This window comes from Triturus cristatus, chromosome 1_2 (assembly GCF_964204655.1).
Source record: "Triturus cristatus chromosome 1_2, aTriCri1.1, whole genome shotgun sequence".
In the NCBI taxonomy this organism is placed as follows: Eukaryota; Metazoa; Chordata; class Amphibia; order Caudata; family Salamandridae; genus Triturus; species Triturus cristatus.
In genome coordinates, this window is record NC_140580.1 from 222,533,182 (window position 1) to 222,553,729 (window position 20,548).

Sequence of the window (20,548 nt, forward strand, 5' to 3'; positions counted from 1 at the left end):
TAGAATAAAGACATTTATTTATGTAATTGATCTTGAAATAACACTTCTTTGAGTGACCACAATGACAAACAGTAACCCGACATGAGCAACATCATTAGGCCACTGCACATGTATTATGATGTTCAAATTAAAAACAAAAGTAATAGCAGCCTTTTGGATAACAATTATTTTCAACAATCAACATTATGAACAAACCCAGTCTTACAACACAATAATATGATTTTCATATCAATCTGCCAAATGGGTTATATATGTTGTATCGACTATCAACATGTCATCAAGGTGATTAGATGGAGTTAAAAGAAATAGTAAATCTATTCTTTCCTGCATATACTTCCCCTAACAAAATGGTAGTGGTCATATTGTGGATATGCTTTTTTGATAGGTGGTTATTAAAACAACAATACTGTGAAATTCACATACCCATGATTGGCAGCAAAAAGATTTCCACAAATGAGTCTGAGTAGTCATTATTGCGTTTATCATGTCAGTATTCAATTGCACTAGAAACTGTGGGATTAGTCACAGATATAAAGAACGCCTAACCACTTTACTTAAAAGTGAACTATATGACAAAATGTTACTTGCAGTACTAGTTTGTATCATACAAATCTCCACTGAAGTAAAAAAAAAAGAATAATTCTGTGCTATGTTGTGTGTATTTGTGAAGCGCACGATCTCCCGAGAAAGTATTCTGACCCCATCTATGTATTGTTAATTTAAAATTTACATTGGGCGTAAATGTTCATCTATCTTCATGACAAGCTACTCCCTGTGACAGCGTTTTCATGTCTGCATTTTGGCATTTAATGTTCAGTGAGGTGAAAGTATATGACAAAAAGAAAAAAAATGCAGCCTGATAGGTTGCATTGTAAAATTAAGAAAAAGTGTTCTACCCCTTACGAGTCTAGAAGGTTCTTCTACCCATAGTGCGCCCTACTGGAATTACCTCGGAAAGTTTTATTTATGGGTAAGTTAGGTAAATATGTTTTGCATTATGCATTTGCTTTCCCATGCCCAACTTTACCCTGCAGGGGTGGGCTGTTTAGGACTTCAATGAAGATTACTAGGATGAAGAACCAGGACTCCAATTAAAGTAACCCTTTCTTCTGCACTACAGGATCTTCAATGATAGTCTAAACGATAGAATAGCAACCTAACCAAACCTCCTTCAAATAACGGCTGTTGGATAGCAGAAAAGGAACTGCTTGCAAAGTACCGAATTAGGTGTATATGAGATAACAGAGGAATAGATACCCTGTTCAAATAGATTTGTCTAGACTTCCTCACCCATTCTATCATATGTCTGAGCATCAGAATGCAAGCACTAAGGCTTTGTGAATGTGTGTAGTGATTTCCATGTAGCTGCTTTATACGTCTGTTATTAGTACATGTCTGATCCAAAGCTGTAGTAGCGGCTTTTTCTCTGGTCGAATGAGCTCTAGGTTTGCCAGGTAGAGGAGGGTTGTTCTCTGACAGCATAATGTAACAAAAGAAACCATCCCTTTGGCTACAGATCGCTTGGATGTGGCCATGCCTTGTCTAATCTGACTTTAGTTAATAAAAAAGCGTTTTGTCTTGCTTATATCCTTTGTTTTATCTAACCGAAATGAAGAACTCTCTGATACCAACAGTTTTAGGCACGTACCGCAGATGTTGATTGATTAGAAACGTAATAGTCTGGTTAATTAATATGAAAGTCCGAAACTACTTTTGGTAGCAAGGAAGGCTGGGTTCTTATTACCACTCTATGAGAATGGAAAATCTAATAAGGTTCTACTGCAGATAGGACCTGCAGGTTGCTCACTTTTGACAAAGCAAATGCCATTTAGTAGATAATACAGAGTCAACCACACAAGGATTCAAAATTACATTAATTTATTGACATGCTATCCAATCATGTATTACATATTAAAACTAAGCTTTAGGTGAAGTAATTTACATGCTCTAAGTGTCCTAGTAAAACAGGTGTAAATTGTTACCTACATTACACATTGCTCAATGTCAACCCCTCCCGCCATCCAATACAAACACCAAACACAAACATTGTCCGTTTAATTAATTAAAAAGGAGAAACAACATTATCAGAGAATGAAAGTACAAATAAACTGTTTGTCAAGCTTCCATCCCTTTTCGGTATATAAAGTTTATATCATCAATATTTCCTCTTTGTTAAATACCAAAAAATAAACAATCACAAACAGAAGTACGGCAAGAATCACAAAAGGATATACAATAGCCATTTTCTTCTGTAAAGCTTCCAAATATTGCAGTTGATAAGAGTCTGTCAGATCGACTAGAAGGTGTCAATGTGTTTCAGTGCAACCCAGCCAATGGACCGTACAGTTTCCTCAGGCCACTGAATATACACTCCCCTTAAAATGTTGGGTAACTGAAGGAGTGGCATTCCTCAATAGTGGAGCGATAGCCGTACATATATTTAACTGGGTCTGGAGCTGAAGGTCCCCAGTATACGTTCTCGGTATCGCACTGCACTTTTCACTTTTAAGTTCCTTAAATGTAACCAGTCTTATTTCTTGTACGTGTTCTTAGGCTTTTTATACTTTTTAATGAAATAAATCAAATCTATTTCCACTTTAAATTTGATTTTCTGTTGTGGCCGTTAAGTGGGGAAAGAGAGCTCACACTTGTTAAAGGGAGGAACGAGTCTTCCGGGTTGGACGCCATTTTTGGTTTGTGTGTGCTCTAGTCATCATAGGGGCTCATGTTAAAAAAGACATGCCTTGCCGACACGCGCAGAAGGGGCGCCTGAGTCAAGTCTGTCTACGCCGGTCAGCGTCCAGTGCCAGCCACCCTGCCCGGTTGTCTCCACACGTTGAGACCATTATTTAATACAGCAGAGAAGAGCTTCTGCATCTTGCACCAACCATTAAATACGTAAAGGAGCGCTAAGCCCCACTGGCGGGACTAAATACTTGTTGCCCTGAATGAAACTTCCAGTTCTCCAGGGATGGTCAAAAAAAGACTCAATCCAGGACATTGGTAACTGGCATGTTCGCGGTCAGGGCTGCCTTAGTCAACGTGCGCTCCATAAAAAAACATGTGCAGAACATCTTTGATCTGTTAGATGAGGGGAGTCTCAATTTGCTGTGTATTAGGGAAACCTGGCTCTCTGAAGCCTCGAACCCATTCATTGCCATGGCCATACCCAAGGCTTTTAATATTTTAAGGATGGACCAGAAGGAGGGGAGGCGGAATAGCGGTCATTGTGAAGGAAGAAAGGGTTTGTCAGTGTAAAAAGATTAATTAGCTAATGGGAGCAGAAACAATGGGTTTCTATATTAACCTTTCACATTAGCATTTAGTCGCAAGAGTTTTGGTGTATAGGCCACCAGGTCCAGCAGGATCCTTTTTTTAAATCATTGGGCAATGCCATTACACACCTTGCCCATAGATACTCTCACTTTATGTTCTTAGGTGATGTTAACTTACACATAGATAAACTAAGTGATGGCGAGGCCATCGAATTCAAAAAGTCCATCAATCGATTTTAACTTGCACCTAGATAAAAAAAGTCAAGGGAGTCATATTGGACCAAGTCTGTTCCAAAGTGGCTTTGCTTATTAAAGACCCACTACCTTTGATTTGGTCGGATCACTCTCCGATTAGGTTCTCTTGGCAGCTCTCTGTAAAATTGGATCAGATACTTAATGGGCGAATCCATAGGGTGCAAGCTTTTAATAAGATCAATCCTCCTGAATTTTTTAAGGTTCTGCAGGAACACTCCAGAGCTTTTAGACATAATGGAGGATGATGGAATAAAATCTAACAACTGGATCGGAAATACCACAGAGGAATTGGCCCCTGTCCTCCAGTGATGGTATCCAGAGGCATGCGCTCAAAACTCTGGTTTTCGTCCAATCTCAAATTGTAAAAAAAAAGTTCAAAGGCCCTGGAACGTAAATAGAGGGAATATATTTCAGTGGATGAAGAAACCTTTAAAAAAGCACAAAAGAACTATTATGTGGCCATAACGAAAGCTAAACAAATGTATTACGAGGATAGAATTGGAAAACTAGGAAATAGCTCAAAGGAGATTTTCGCGATCCTTAAGAGCTTTATATCCCCATCTGCCTGCACACACTCCAAAGGGGCCTTGGATGAATGGTGTGAAAAACTGGCAAGTTTTTTTAACATCCAAAGTCCAAAGCATTCAGAAAAGCCTAGGATTAGGTAGAATATCAGCTACTGATGTAGAAACTCCAAGTAAGGAGTTCAATAAGCAATTAAAAACTGAGCTTCTTCGAAGCCATCTCTTTGGAATGGTCTCTTATGGCTCTCAAAACTATAAAGTCAGGTTCCCCGAATGACCCATGCACCCCTGAACTGCTAGCTGTCGGGGAAAATATCATTAATTCATTGGTCAATAAGATTCTTAATGCATCTCTAGGAACAGCGACGGCTCCTACCATTTGGAAACGGATAATGATTCTACCCCTTTTAAAAAAGCAAACAGTAGATACAGCCACCCCATCTAACTACAGGCCCATTTCCCTGTTGCCCGCATTCTCCAAGATATTGGAGAATCAGGTAAATAGACAACTGTCGAATTATGTGGAGGCTATAAATGGGCTTTTCCACCCAAGTGAATCAGCCTTCAGGGTCCAGCACATCAAAGAACTGGCTCTAGTAGAGGTATCTGCATTATTAGCAGTACCCTGATCGCTGGGGGTGTAGCTGCACTTATATATTATTGGATCTGTCATCAGCGTGCGACACGGTCCCAAATGCTCTTCTTTTAAGTCATCTTCAGGAGATAGAGTGACAGGACAAGCCTGGAGCTGGATAAAATCCTTCTTAGAAAACAGAAGCCAACAAATCTGGATTCATCCCTGCTCTGCAAGTCCCCAAAAGGTGGATAAAGAGGTCTCTCAGGGATCAGTGTTGAGCCCTACACTTTTAAATATTTATCTCACTCCTTTGATCCAGCTAGCAGAAAAATTAGGAGAGAAAGTGATCTCCTATGCGAATGACACACAGTTGCTCTTCTCATTGAACAAGGGAACAGAACTGAAGAGCTCTCATGTTAAAACCTGTCTCACCAGTCTTTCACAGGTTAGCAAAAGCGCAATTGAAATGTAATGAGGATAAAACTGAAATCGTCCTCTTTGGGGAGTTCCCCTCACAGTTCTGGCTACTTTTTGGCCAGACAATGCACCCACGCCTGATCCCCAAAGAGATGTGGTAAACAATTTGGGGATTTGGTTTGATAATACACTGTCATTGGGCCGCAAAATTAACAGGCTAGCTGGAACCTGTTTTGTAGTCATGAGATCTCTAAAGAAATCTCTGCCGCTCTTATCGTTCCATGCAAAGAAAACAGACATTAAGGCATTGATCACGTCTCGTATTGACTATGGCAATGCCCTTTATCTGGGCCTTCCGGAATATCTCCTGGATAAACTTCAGGTAATCCAGAATGCAACAGCTCGACTTTTGCTTAATCTCCCAAGGCCATGTCTGAACTGGGGTGGCAGAGTGGGCTAAAGAACGGTGATGAATCAAACCCAGATCTGTTGACTGGGTGTGAGTGTTTGATTGGTTCTGATGCTCCGTCCATCACCACCCCCTTTTGTACCGCTTTGTTCGCCATAAGTTGGCAGGGTATGCTCAGACGTGAGTCCCTTGCTCACTTTGCCACTGGATCCAAGCAAGCCTGGTTGAAGACGGCTGAAATGCCAGAAACCGGTCCTAGGAAGCTCGTTTCCGGTCCCGGGAAGGCATGGCTTGGCCGTTCGGGCTGGACTGTTCCCATGAGGCAAAGGGTCAGACTGATTTGCATATGGCCATGTCTGAACTGGGGTGGCAGAGTGGGCTAAAGAACGGTGATGGATCAAACCCAGATCTGTTGACTGGGTGTGAGTGTTTGATTGGTTCTGATGCTCCGTCCATCACCACCCCCTTTTGTACCGCTTTGTTCGCCATAAGTTGGCAGGGTATGCTCAGACGTGAGTCCCTTGCTCACTTTGCCACTGGATTCAAGCAAGCCTGGTTGAAGACGGCTGAAATGCCAGAAACCGGTCCTAGGAAGCTTGTTTCCGGTCCAGGGAAGGCATGGCTTGGCAGTTCGGGCTGGACTGTTCCCATGAGGCACAGGGTCAGACTGATTTGCATATGGCCATGTCTGAACTGGGGTGGCAGAGTGGGCTAAAGAACGGTGATGGATCAAACCCAGATCTGTTGACTGGGTGTGAGTGTTTGATTGGTTCTGATGCTCCGTCCATCACCACCCCCTTTTGTACCGCTTTAATCTCCCAAGACAGGCCGCATATCTTTGGGATCTCCACTGGCTGCCCATTTGGGGGAGAGTGAAATTAAAGTCTAAGGCGCTGATTCAACCCAGATTTGTAACTGGAGGCGAGTGTCTGAAAAGTTTCAGCGCTCCGTCCATCATCTCCTTGTGTTTGCTGGTTCATGCTGCCCTTTATGGCAAAGGACCCACCTACTTACCGGATTTAGCTTTTACAACCCAGCTACGCTCTACCAATAAATTTGTGGCACGCACACCTAGGATCTAGAGACAGAGAGCAGGAGGTAGATAACTCACTTTTTTGGGTGCAGTAGTTTAGAATCAGCCCCCCTTGGAATTGTGCGCTATAAGCGATACAGGGCTGTTTAGAAAAGCTGAAAAACTGTTTTGTTTGGCAGACTGTGTGCCTCGCCGGGACACTCCCTGGAGTATCTGTGCGCAATGTAAGTTTCATATCATATCACTTATTAGTTCTCGTGACCACCTCAATACTGGAGCCAAGGTAGCCTTGATTGTGTGCTAGGGAGTATAAATATAGCACCAGGTATAGCAGAAAACCCACCACTGACAAGAAGGAAAATGATCCTTAATAATGACTAAAATTCATCACTTGGTCCTCAATAGTGACCAAACTTCAACAAATGGGCTATCTGAGTGACCTACGTCCCCGTATATGGCCTTGTGTCAAGTGCCTTGATAGCTGATAGAAAAGGCAGGAGTCACAACAGAACTTGTGAGCTGAAAATAGCTTAGTGGAAAATGCTACAAAGACAACCTGTATCAAAAAGGGCATTTTACAAACTTCTACCACACTCTTCAAAGTCACCCTTGGCACTGACCCAAACTACCTCTCCGATGTCTTAACTTGCCATGCCTCCACCGGTAACTAAGATTTGCTAAATCAATACCCCTAACTTCACCAAGGTTGCCCCACTCAGTTTTTGAATTCCAGTTCTCCTATCTTAGTACGCCTTCACCCAAACACACTTCCACTGCTCATTCAAGCCAGACCCTCACTATAATAGCCTTAAAACACAAAAATAAAGTTTCATTCAATCAAACATTGTAAGCATATTAATCTGTCTATAAGCCCAAAAGGGGAGGACATTGTTCTCAGCCCTAACATATCATTTCATAACACTTATTTTGTTTAGCACATAAAAAGTGTGTCCATGTTGTTGCGTCATACAACAGCTTTCCTACAACATTCCTAACTTCTATCATATTTAAACACATCAGTATGTGCAATTCCCCCATTCTGTTGACTCTGTTATGTGCCAAATGATTGGCATCAACCTTTTTGAAATATTATTTGCTGCTTATGTAAATAAAGGTTGAAGGGTTTGTCTAGGTCAGTGTAATGATCTGTGAAAATGTGGGCAGATGAGCCGCTTGCATCAAATACACAGAGGTGGAGACAACAGTGTCTTTTGACTGCCAGACTTTGCAGAACCGGCGGAAGACTATACTAACCACAGACTGATCTTCTCTTTCACAGTTGATGGTCTGCCTGGTTTCAAATTCAGAGCTATCCTTCTCTGTTTGTATTTGACTTTCCCAATAGTGATGTCTACGTCTAGGGCCATAGAGAGAGCATGTGCTCCACCTCTTTAACATATGCTTCTGCAGCAGGTAATCTAGTTGGTAAGGATTGACAGACAACACATTCACTAGAGATGCAGGTCTTCCATTAATATACAATTTCAAAATTTCCATTTTATGAGTCTGGGAGACACAGAAAATTAAGCACCACATATTCTGATTAGTTCAAGCACAGTTACCCAGAGTCCCAGATCAGGTATCAAGTGGAGACCCTTGTACTGGCTGGGGAGACTGCTATTTGATAATATTGGCAAACAGTTTAAAAATGCATGGCATAATTATTCAGGATAGGACACTTGCTGCAGGGAACCAAGTTGGACCATGAAATCATCAATGTGAGAAACGCTGAGGTGAAGCGGCAGGTGACCATGCAGCAGTTTACATACATCACCATAGGCGCTTTTTTAGTTTAGCACTTAATTCCTTTTCATCAAACTCCATAGTTTATTTTAATTAAGTTGGTTTTGTTCCTTATGAAAAGGAGTACCCAACTCTCACTTTTATAATGTTGTTTTTGTTACCAGTATTCTTTATTTGGCCACTTTCTACCCGACGTTAGCAGTCACGTTGTTCTTTTTCTTCCTTCCCAGAGTTTACTTCAAAGGGTGAAAAAACGGAGGCTGTCCATCTAATGGAATGCTGTATGCCAGGCCTGAAGCCTGAAATGCTGAGTCAGGCTTATCCTCTAAAAGCCATCAGCTAAATCGGGATTAGATTTTCAGCTTCTAAATAGGATTTAAGACATGTATTTGAAATGGCCTCTGTCACCAAAACAACAGCATTGGTCCAATGATTGAGTTTATATGGAAAGGTTTGTAGGATCTCAATCTTTTTCCACTGCTGGTGCCCATATATGCCAAATAATTGAGCAAAATTAGAAATATGCTACTGTGTTGCTCCAGCTTTCTCAATTTTCTTTGCATCTGCTTTTAGTCTCTTATTTGTAAGGAAGTGGGCCAGTTCTGTTAACTGGCTTGAAGTGACTTTGCCACAGCATTAACAAGTCTGGCACTAAATAATAATATATGAATATTGAATCATGTGAGGATGCAGTCGATTTCTTCCAGATCTGTAGCATTACCACCTTTGCAGATGCTGGATTAAAAAAAATATCCTTTGATGAAAGGCAGTAGGCTACATTAGTAAATAATAGCTGCTCTTGGACAAATGCATAGCCTTTAACAAGATTAGTCTACTTTCTCATCCAGATGGACCCCCGTAACTATTTAGTATTGCAAAATATAATCACATGGTAATACACGTGGTGCCCCTCTTGATCACTTTAAGGTTTGGTTGTTGAATTCTAAGGTCTTCCCATTTCTATTTTCCCTCATCTGCTTCTCTACCACCAGGTTCTTAAAAAGCCTCTGAAGGTTTTATCTTCCACTTTGTGTGTGATGTGGTAACAGAAATAACACAAGGAAACAATACTTAACCATTTCTGGCTCTTTTTTTCCCACGACTTTACAGACTAGGCTAGGGTTTTTGGCAAGATGTAACACTTTGGTGCTTCAACAAACAATTTATCCTGTTATGGGTCATCATTTGAGACCATAAATGTTGCAAAATCTTTTTATAGCTGAAAACGTGCACGTTAATTTCAATGACAAACATCAAAGTAAATCACCTTTTTCATGTTGGATTTTTTTTAAACTTTATTTGTATCTTCATTTTTCTTCAGGATCTGATATCACCTTAACTCCATTGCCCATTCGGTACCAAGGAACTTTGTTTAAACAGCAAAAATACACATGCTTTAAAAGTCAACAAATTTAAAAGACTTAGCACGTTTTGAAAATGTTTTGCTGGAATCTTTTTAATCTGAAATCTTGTCAGAGTGAGGCACTGAATGCATAAGATTTTTACACTGAAAGGTGGAGCCACAAGTGCAGCTTCCTTTTCCACTGAATTTGAGAATTGTTCATCTGTGCAATGTCAGTAGTTTCAACATCAGAACCAAAACTTAAACTGAAATCCAAATCTAAAGAACTCAGTTCTTAGGCTGGAAAACTCTTGGACTAGATATTTCCAGTACTGTGTTGCGGGACAGTTTCTCTTTTCAGTTTCTTTCAATGTCAAGTTTCAAACCAGAACAGCTCACATCTAGTTTTGTGGTCATTGAATGGGAAATATAAATTGCAACCTGTGTGCTTGCCTGCACAATGGTATCAATGTCATGGACAGCAGTACATAAAATAGTCCACTGCCATAAATAGAGGAAAATCCCTATAAAACACACTAAAAAACAAAATCTCTTCTAAAAATAATTTGTGTACACCTATGCTTGAAGTCCAAAGCGATCTACAAAAGAAGCAACGTTTTCAGTCTTAATTTTTAATTTCTCTATGGTGTGGAATCAGTTAACATAAGGCACAGGTATGTTCTTCGTCACCTGTACTGGTTACTTCTTTCAAGTTGAAGAACAGTACTAGGCCATTCTGCTTTGGGATTAAACCTGCAATAACCGATAATACCCCACAGAAGGGGAAACAGCCCTCATCAGTGTAAACATATAAAAACCTGATAAACACCAGACCCAAAACCAAAAATTCCATTCGAAGAAAGAAAAGTGAGAAAAATGATTCATTTTTATTTCCGCCTGGAAGGGCCAGCTCAACATAACTTTATTATACAATGTAGGAGCTAGAAAGACTGGTCTAAGAATATTCTTCTTAAGTTTTGTTGTCAGGGATTTCATTAAAATAGTTTCTTCTTCCTTTTGTTTCCTTCAGTTTTGTGTGCTTAAAGTAATTGTGCAGGGTTTAGAAGCATATTTTTGGTCTGATCTAAATATTTTATACGCTGTGGAGAACAAGGGAATATTAAAATCATACTAGATCTTTGCTCGTGTTTGTGAAATGGCTGGGTCAAACAACATTTTGCCAATATGTTCTATCACATTTACTCACAGGTTCAGAATTAGCAAATCCGTTTGATAAATCAGACCACTTTTGTTCTAACAAGTCAGCATTGATAGCAGTTCAACCATCAAACACCTCAGGCTTTAAACATTCAATGCAAGGCGTAGGGACAGGTACCTGCGGAAAGTGTGCTGTCACCTTGCACACAGAACAGTAGTGGAAACAGAACACAAGACTTTCTACAGATCAACATATTCCTAGCTACAAGGAGTCTTATTGATGTGTGATACCTTCAGCTAATCCTGCTTTTTATCCAAATTCACTTTATTGTTGGGGTTTTTGAGAACACAGTTACAATGTTAATATGAACATTTCAAGTCCTGTGCCGGAGGGCCAATCAGGATCCTAAGGAACTAGTCCCTAAATCCACATACAGATATCCTATTTAGTAGGAGGTCCAACTCTAATGCCGAATATTAGACTACAGATTTGTTTTTAGTTTTTATCTCAAAGGGAAGTTGGGGGTGACAGATACTTCTGGGGAGAAAGTGTGGAGTAGAAGGGTACTGTTTTTCTGCTTTGGTTTAGGGCAATGTATGCACCGGACTGACTGCACAGACACCCACAGCTATAACACCAACATGACCCCATCAGGTCTCACCAGAGCAACAAACCTGCACTGACGTTCACATCTAGCACTTTAATTATCATTGCCACTGACGGACTTCCCACTCATGACCTGGAATGTCTACGGCCTCATGGTTCCTATCAAGAGAGAAGCAGTTCTCTGATATGCTAAAAGGATGCACCCGGCAGTGCTGTTGTTGTAAGAAACATACCTCCTGGGTGCCAAAAGTGCCCTCTCCTGCATTTCACGCTGGCCATGTTTGAGGCTCTAGGGGGGTAGCTATCCTTATACACAAATCCTTCCCATTGCTGGTATCAAACATACAGCAAGACCCGCATGGTTGGTATATAGGCATTGAAGGCTTACTTGAGGTGAAGCCGCTTAATTTCCTGAGTGCATACACACCCCACCAAGCGCCCGCCCCCACGCTGTGCAATCTCATCACTGTAGTGAAGGGTTTCCCTCCAGATATTACGATCGTAGGAGGGGATTTCAATGCGGTCCTTCACCCTGAACTTACTCCTCAGGCCCTCCCATGCAACACCATAATCTGCCGTTGACACAGTTGAATGCCTGGAAGGACTCTTTGGACCTCTGTGACACATGGGGGACCTTGTAAGAGGATGCCAGGGTGTATATCCATCCCTCGGTATCCGTCATAACATCATCATCACACATTGATCTTCTACTTTTACTGGTGACTGACATGATCCAAACATCTGCTGTGACTTTTCTCTCAGAAGTGATTTCAAACCACTCCGCAGAAGCCTTCCACTTTGGGTCTCCAGCGCCACATAGAAGGCCCGTCTGGCGGACGACCAGTTTGCCTAGTACCTCTGCAATGTGCTCCAAGCGCACTCTGAGATGAAGGGCTCGGAGGCATCCAAGGGCACACTGTGGGCAGCTGCCAAGTTCACGATCACGGGGCTAGCCAGATCACATCTAAAGCAGGCTGAAAAGGCCAAGTATAGCCAGATCAGGGAGTTGAAGACCCAGATCTTGCTACTCGAAAGACAGAGCAGTATAAGCGGCCTTGAGACACTACATAGACTACCCGAGCTTGATAGAACAGTGCTCTGGCAATTGGCAATGGATGAGGCCTGCCAGTGCTGGATGGTCTCGCCCAGACAGGCCTACGAACGTGGGGACATCAATGGAAAATTACCTTACTGGCTTGCCACCAGGGACAAGGGGTTAAGAGTTATCCCTTATAAACTGCAAGTAATAAAAGGATCTCTCCGACAAAAACAATACCTCACTGAACTATTTACTTTACATGCACGTTGTGATCTTCATGGTGCATGTGCTTTCCAGCATAAACCCTTTGCACTACCTTATGAGTCAAAAGTAAACTTCTATTAGACAAAACTCAATCTGTCTCCATTAATCACCAGAGTTTCTTGATATTTTATTTTTTGCTGGTAAATTGGCAAGGCAAGGAACGCTGTAGCAGGTGCTTTTAATTCTATCATATACTTGAGAAAACTGCACCTCCCCCATGTCAACGCCCAGTGCTGTGGCACCAGCCACTTTGCCCTAGAGCCGGCCCTGTGGAGACATGTGTAAGGTGCGTTTTGTAGACATTATGCAGAGCTGGTGTAGAAAGCTGGCTCTGTATATACTATACCAAGTAAGGTATAGTGTGCACAGAGTCCAGTGGAACCCCAAAGGTAGGCAGAGGTAAAGGTAGATAATACCTTAGTCTCTATTTGTGGTAGTTTGGGCGAGCAGTAAGGATTTATCAGAGGGTAGTGTTAAGCACTTATTGTACAAACTCAGGTAAGAAATGATGTCACACACTCAAAGACTGAACTCAGACCAATTTGGTTGTATAAAAATATTAAATTATTTTATTTCTAGAACCAAGCCAGGCCTGGTGCAGGTAAGTGAAATAGAACTTTGCAGTACTTATATAATAAATTACAGTTGAATGCAGGTTCAAAAGTAGTTGGTTTACAGTTAAGTTAATAATCAGAATTACTTTTCATTTACTTTGTAGATTACAGTACACGTTACTTCTTGGATTACTTTTTAAGTTACTTTTGCTAATCACCGTGATATGCCAAGATATCACACTGAGACATTTCCTAGACAAAAGGTAAGAAATTCACTTTTGGTACATTTGCAGTTTTTCAAGTTTTCATACAAACCAACTCCACACAGAGCGCTGAGGTCCAATGTTATCCAATAGGGAAAAGAGGCCTTCAGTTGGTGGCTGCTCACGAGAAGGCCACAAGGTTGTGGGAGCAAAGCTCCTGGTGTTAGGCTCAGGACAAAGGGGGATCTGATTTAGCACACAGGGTGCACCCGCAGTGGCACAGGGACGGCTCGATGCAGGGTGCCGTTTTGGCGTTGGGTTTCCTGTTTTCAATGGGGATTCTCCGGTTGCAACAAACACTGCAGGCTCAGGGACGAAGATCTTCTGGCGGTGACCACCGGTTGGAGAGGTAAGTTGGGATTCCTGGGGATGCTGGGACACCATCGGTTTGGCCACCTAAGGCCGTAGGATGTCAGGTGCAGGGGTGTCTTTAGGCATCTGGTTTTTCTTACCAGCTCTGGTCGTGGTCAGGGGGATACTCCAGGAAGGGGCTGCAGGCATCAATTGGCGATTTGAGGCAGGGCAGTGATCACTAGATCTCAGGTCAGGATCGCCAGGAAGACCACCTTGTGGTGTTGGGCCACTCTAACTTGAGCTGTGGACATCAGGTGCAGAGTATTGCAGATTCGCGGATTTGTGTGCAGCCAGAGTTTGTGGGTGAGCAAATCCAGTGCACACGGGAGACAAAGTCCTGGTTTGGGGAGGCAGGGCAGGTCCTCTGAGTTCTTGGGTGTTGCTGGCTGCAGAACCCGCTGGAATTTAGCTGGAGCAGGTTCGAGGTGGGGACAGGCCGGTAGGGCTAACGCCAAGTCAGTGGGCAACCTCCTCTTCTTAGTTCAGCATGGCGTTTTGGTCCTTCTCTCCTTGTCTGAGGAGGCCAGGTTCAGGGTTGCCCCTACATACTAAATTTAGGGGTGTTACAGGTAGGTACAGGTCGGGACCAATGGGTCCCTTCCTTGGGGTGGGTACACCCCCTATTATGCCACCCTCCAGTGTGGGGGGGCATATGTCTCACTCTGGTTGGCTGGGTCAATCAATCAATCAATCATTTGTAGAGTGCACTACATACCCGCAAGGGTCTTCAAGGTGCGGGGGGGGCGCTACTGATCGATCAGCCAGGTCTTGAGCATCCTCATGAAGGTCAGCAGGTCTTGGGTCTGTCGTAGGCTCAGTGGGAGGGTGTTCCATGTCTTGGCGGAGAGGTGGGAGAAGGATCTCCCGCCGGTGGTTGTTCTTCGGATGCGCGGGACGGTGGCGAGTGAGAGGTCGGCGGAGTGTAGCTGGCGGTTGGGGATGTAGAAGGAGAACAGTCTGTTGAGGTAGGCTGGGCCGGTCTTGTGGAGTGCCTTGTGTGCGTGGATGAGGAGCTTTAAGGATATCCTCTTGCTGACGGGGAGCCAGTACAGGTCCCTCAGGTGGGGGGTGATGTGGCCGTGGTGTGGTACGTCGAGGATCAGTCCCCTCCATCTGCAAGATGGCGAGGACAGAGTTGTGCTCCACCTCGCCTTCCCATCTGAGGGATGGGGTTGACAAAGGTGGGCATCAGCTGCTGGGATCAGCAAATAGCTGGGATAGCTCACAAAGGCGTCAAACCTTTGAAGCTTCCCCTTCATACACCCTGCCCATCCTGGGGGCGGAGGCTTGGCACCTCGTCCCAGGATGTGCATTGTTTCAGGACCCCGAAAGCGGCAGGCTCTGGACCCAGGGGTCTAGAAACATGTCTGGTGGTGGCAGCTGGCGAGCAGCCACTCAGCCAAGACACTAGACTTAGGTCGTTCTTCAGGAAACATCTCTAAGATGCCCTCTGAGTGCATTTTTCTTAAAATCCCACACTGGCATCAGTGTGGGTTTAATGTTCTGAGACTTTTGATACCAAACTTCCTAGTTTTCAGTAAAGCCATTATGGTGCTATGGAGTTCTTAATGACAAACTCCCAGAACCATATACTCTTGATGGCATTGCTGCACTTACAATGTCTAAGAATTGACTTAGACACTGTAGGGCTACAGGGCTCATGCACCTGTATCCTCACCACTGGTATAGTGCACCCAGCTAGAGGCGTGGCTTGCCTAGGCCAGGGCAGTGGGTTGTAGGCATGGCACACAGGGATGTGTGCCATGTTGACTCTTCACTTTGTTCTGCACAATAACATGCAGCCTGTAAAGAAAAAATAAATAGGTGTGTAGGTTACTCTTGCCTTCTGTACTGGCATATGACTGTCTCGTGGGTCCTTTGCAGCATGGCAGATCATATAAGTGAACAAAATAGCTTTTTAAGTACTGTTAAAAGGTGCTTCTAATTACATTTCAGCTGGTAGCGAGGTAGTGGTACACAAGCTTGTGGGCCAGGCAGTTTCTGGCGGAGTGCGTGCCTCATAAGTAGGGTAACCAGGCATCCCGGATTTGCCAGGACGGTCCCCGTTTTTCACCAGCTGTCCGGGCAGATTTCGAGAAATTTAGCTCATGTCCCGGTTTTTGGAGAGGGTCGACTAAAAACGGAGGGGAGGTTTTTTTTAAAGTTTTACAAAGCAGGAATAGTTAGCAGTTGTTCCAAGAAAGCAATTAAATTCACAGGCAAGCTACTGGGTTTAAAAATTGCATCCTGTGTATGTTCTTACTGCCTATTTTGTAATTCTCTGAGGCGCACTGTCATTCTGTGCGCTCGGTTGACGTAAAATTATAGTCCTTCAATTTTAGTGAAATGTCCCGGCTTTTTGCTTTAAAATTCTGGTCACCCTACTCATAAGGCCAGCTGCCGCAGCGCGGCATCAAATTAAAAAACGTTTACGTACAGTCAGCGACAGGAGCAAATCCAGAGCAATCAGTGACCCACCAGTAGTGCTTCTTTCCAGACAAATGAGAACAAAATTAAAAATGTCCCCAATTTATGTGGGAAATTGCCCAAACTGGCAACACCCATTACTCAGGCCTGGACCATATGCGTGTGATATTGGCTCTTCACTGGGAGACAGCATGAAGTGAGTCGATATCGCGTGCCAGTAAATCACACATTGTGCTTGTTGCCCCGGCATGAACACGCTTTGCTTTTTCCTCGGAAAGTCAAAGACAATCAAAACAGTTAGAAGCTGTAACTTTTCACACTCAAAACACATTTTAACATTTTATACGGTGACAGACGCACGGTGCCACCGTTTAATCTCACAGAAAATAGTCATGGCAATGTAGAGTACATTTGATGTTCCATTACTTCACACTACTAGCAATTTGTTACAAAATCATAACTTACTGGCACTGTCTTTTAATTGATCGGAGGCGGGAGACCTGCTGCACGAGTCCAACATGCTGCTTGCTTCTATAAACTGAGCTGCGGCTAGGCAGTATGCTGGGGCGGGGAAAAGTGGGGACACAGTATACATTGGTCCGACTCGGGAGAGTCGATACACCTGACTTGACGATTGATGCCAAGGAGGGACGGGTTTATTTTATTTTGCAAGCGGGGAGTGGTCATTGGTAACGCACTAGCACTGCGCTTTATGATTGATGGACCTGTCATCAGGCTGTTAAGCTGAGGCAGGGACCCAGGCAGTTTCTGGCAATGTGTGTGCCTCATGATAAGGCAGGTAGTCGCAGCACGCCATCAAGTTTTAAAGTCTACCCACAAGAGAACAGCGACGAGCTAGAATTGTTCTAATACATTCTAAATGTGCAGATATAGAAACATACATTTTTTTTGTCACTATGCAGCTCTAAAATGAGAGGCAACCACCGTTTGAGTCGGCCCTGAGAAATAAGTGTCGGTGCTAAGCACCAGAAACCACTGGCATAAATTAAGCACTGGATGCTACAACTCTGACTGGACAGTGAAATCCTGTCAAATACCGCTTCCTGCTCTTATAATGGCTCAAGGGTGGGAATTCGACTCTTCCCTTAAGGCAGAGGGTATAGGGAAGGCCATACATGACTAACACGGGGAGAACCCCAGGGCCTGACAGATTTCCTCTCGAATACCACATGAGATTCTCAACCATCCTTATTCCACACGTTCTGAAACTATACGAGGAAGTGACCCATAAAGGGATGCTCCCTCTGAAGCTAGACGTGTCCACAATAATGGTCTTGCCTAAGACTGCACAGCCCGCAGATGACTGAGCGCGTACCAGCTCATCTCGCTGATAAATACGGAACTTAAAATACTTGGGCGCTGAAGAATCATCTACTAAGCACTCTGGGGAATCTTGCACACTCGATCAGTGTGGCATCATGCCCTCCAGGGGCACATTGCATTACACGAGATAACATGGCACTGGCCTGCTTGCAGTGACTAACTGAAACCAACACACTACTATTGGTGGACTTCGAAAAAGAGTTTGGTACGATCGACTGGTCACACCTCAATCTGGTCCTCCAGCAGATGGGATATGGCCCTCACTTCCGCAAATATATCCGGCTTCTCTACAATGAGTCCACAGCTCAGGACATGGTTAACAGGACCCTTTATGAGACTTTCCCAATCCATCTGGGGACCAGCCATGGCAGTCCCATATGCCCTTCTCCTTTTCTCTCCTGAATTTGAACTGCTGACCAGGACTGTTCGATACGACGCCCAGGTTCGGGTCTAGAGATGGGAGGAAGGGTCGGAAGACAGAATAGCCCTATATGCAGACTATGCCCTCCTTTACCTGCCCAAGCCTTGCGATACTGGCCTCTCAAATCCTACAGATCCTAGAGCACTTTGAAGAGGCCTTTGCACAAACTGGCATAAATCACTCCCGGCTCTGCTGAAGGGGGATGGGGCTTTGGTGGAGTGGCAAATGAGTATCCCTGTGGAAGTAGACACTGCAGGCAGAAGTAGTATCTTAAGTCCAGATTTACTGAAGTGAAAAACACCAGCACAGCTGGTCTCTCATTTCATCCAGCTCCTCTACAGTCAAGTTTGAAAATAAACATTCCAAGTCAACATTCTATACCTACAGGCTGAACCAACACTTACCTCCGATAACAATTTAACAACAGCCACAGTGGTGACTTCGTAGACCAACCTATTTCCAGCCATCTCAACAGCATATCCATGAGGACAAAAAGATATTTGGACGCCCCACCAAGATTCAATGGTCCCACCATATCGAAAGCAACTTTCTCCAACACTTCACACAGAGATTCATGACATCATGACACACCATAGGTGACATTATAACTTTCTGTGCCTTGTCGCTAAATTTACATTGGTAACACTCTCACTTTCATTTCAATGCACAAGTCCATCCCGGGCCACCAGTAAGCTCTCCTCAACCTTTCCTCAGACTTACATATACCCATGTAGCCCTCATGAGCAGCATCAATCAACCGATCTCTCACATCACATGGTGGAACTAACTTGTCTCCTCTCAAAAGCAGATTATTGCTGACAACTTTCCCAAAACATTGCAAAACTTCTCAAGATCAGAATCTGTAAATTACTTACAATCTCGCACACCTGCTACAACTAACTCCCTCACTTTTTTGAAGACAGAATCGTACACAAGTGACAACAACAATTTCGGTTCGGATATACAACCCTCGGATACCACGCACACTGACCACATCATCCACCCACCAGGTACCTTCGTGATCATCCATCACCACTTCAGATTTGGGAATAAGCTCAGACAAACAGTCAGCTAACTTGTTGTCAATGCCTGGAATGTATAAAACAGCAAAAATTAAAATCTTGGAACCCAATCATTCATTTGCAGATACTTCCAGAGACACACTCCTGACCTCTCCTGCGAAAAACCTCTTGAAGAGGTTTGTGGTCCATTTGAACAACAAAGTTGACGCCCCACAACAATTGTTTAAATTGACTAATCGGGCACTAGCACTGGAGGCTGCCCTACAAAATATTCTATCCCATTGGGGGACAGCCACCCCCGTCCACCTATCTGGGATGGCTACACAGACTATGGAGTACTCTGGGAATGGAGAAAATCTCTCTCTCACTTTCTAATCCTAGGGCATCCTTCCAAGACCTTTGGAAGCCCTTCTTGACACTGCTCACCACGGAGTTCAAAGAGCTCACATGCCCGAAATATCTGCGACCCTGCGCCTTGCAGACCGACCACAGACTACATCATTAGACAATACAATACCCCTAATGACAGACGGCATAGAGATGGGTATTCCGGGCCGGGGGACAAACCAAAGGGCACCCAATGTACAAGTATTTGGATTCAAAAGAGGGGGGATGGGGTTGGGTCGAGGGTTTTTGTTTTATGTTCTTGGGCTATTGTTTTCTGTTGATCCTTTATCTATGCCAGCCCACTTGACGGGGCGTATAGCAGTAACTACAGAATGATCTCCAATTTTGTTTGTTCTATGCTTATTTAAAAACCAATAAAAACATTTAAACATACATTTACTAATTGTCCAAAACACAGCAAGAGCCTTCTTCGCAATTATGGAATATTGCGTTAAAGCACCCCCCAAAGAATGGGATGCTTACACGAGTCACTTCTTTCTGTCTTTACCCCAAAACATCCCCTAGGCACTTATAGCTTTCATCTGTGACAATGTAGCAAGCCAAACCAGGCATAAAGCTCTTCAAAAACTGTGCAGATATGAGACGAGCTTTGGCAAACAACTCCTGCTGACATTCTTCATCTCACAAAAATTGGACACCTTTCTTAACTAATTTGTGACTGGAATAGGTTTGGGCAGCAAAATTAGGCACAAATCTCCTATAAAACTGGGTCATCTAAATAAATGACAGATCATCATCCTTACATATAGGATGTGGCCAGCGGCGACTCCTCCATTAGAGCTGAGGTGTGCCCCCCCCCATGAAAAAACAGGTTTTAAACTCGTTTTATGATAGTTTTATTTTAATCCCCCTGGACCCGCCCCCAGGACTCTGTTGAGTCTTGGGGGTGGGTCCAGGGGATGACACTGTGGTGGGGGAGTGGTTGAGCACTACCTTCACTGCACACGACGGGTTGGCCGGTCATCTCAGGTACATAAACCTTATCAAAAGCACAATAAGACTGGAATTCTTTTTTTGCATCAATGTATCCAACTAAGTCAATGGTTTTACCCCCATAAACAAAATTGGGTTTAAGAAGTTCCACCTTGCCTTTAAAGTGATTAGCATAATCT

The 20,548-nt window shown here is 43.5% G+C and overlaps 1 protein-coding gene across 10 annotated transcripts in view; it reads right to left on the reverse strand.

Moving 5' to 3' along the window:
- SEC24C (SEC24 homolog C, COPII component) overlaps window positions 1-20,548 on the reverse strand; it is a 1,178,749-nt gene that overhangs the window by 482,968 nt on the left and 675,233 nt on the right. The window lies entirely within an intron of this gene.